The sequence below is a fragment of the Lampris incognitus genome, chromosome 18 (assembly GCF_029633865.1).
Source record: "Lampris incognitus isolate fLamInc1 chromosome 18, fLamInc1.hap2, whole genome shotgun sequence".
NCBI lineage: Eukaryota > Metazoa > Chordata > Actinopteri > Lampriformes > Lampridae > Lampris > Lampris incognitus.
The window spans coordinates 27828771-27829552 of NC_079228.1; positions in this window are offsets into that span (position 1 = coordinate 27828771).

Here is a 782-nt window from a genome sequence, read left to right on the forward strand (position 1 = left end):
ATTGGGCTGTCAGGGGACCAGAGCTCCGTGCATAGGCCTATACAAGACGCGGACCTGTCGGCTAAAGACCAAAGACCTTTCCGAGACACTGTACAAAAAAAAAAAAAACAAGTCACGGAGCTGAAAACACCAAAACACCTGGCAATCGAAATCCAGCGCGCCTTCATTTCCAAATATTTTGAAATGTCATCTGAAAGCGCCCCCCCCCCCCCGAAGCTGAATGATCGTCTGCAGAACAGTCACCAATGAATATAAAGACTTACTCCGGATTTGATGGGCCCAACAACCGTCCTGCTCAATACAAAGCATCACACAAAATGACGACACTGGAGACTTAATATCTAAAATGGCCTCTCTCTCTCTCTCTCTCTCTCTCTCTCTCTCTCTCTCTCTCTCTCTCTCTCTCTCTCTCTCTCCTCTCTCTCTCTCTCTCTCTCTCCCTCTCTTTCTCTATCTATCTATCTATCTCACACACACACACACACACACACACACACACACACACACACACACACACACACACACACACACACACACACACACACACACACACACACACACACACATGCACAGCCCACTGGTGCACACGTGGTGTTTGTGTGCAGTTCTCCACCTTTGTGTAAGAAAGGGGGGCATTGTGGCAGCGCAGCCTACAGGTCATTTCTAGCCTTTTTACGCGGAAATGGTCGTTTTAGTTGCGGGGAAGCTGCGTCTGCACCAAAATTCAGTGTCTCACAACCAAGCTGTCATCACCTACTACGTGTTTAACATGAACTCGGTAT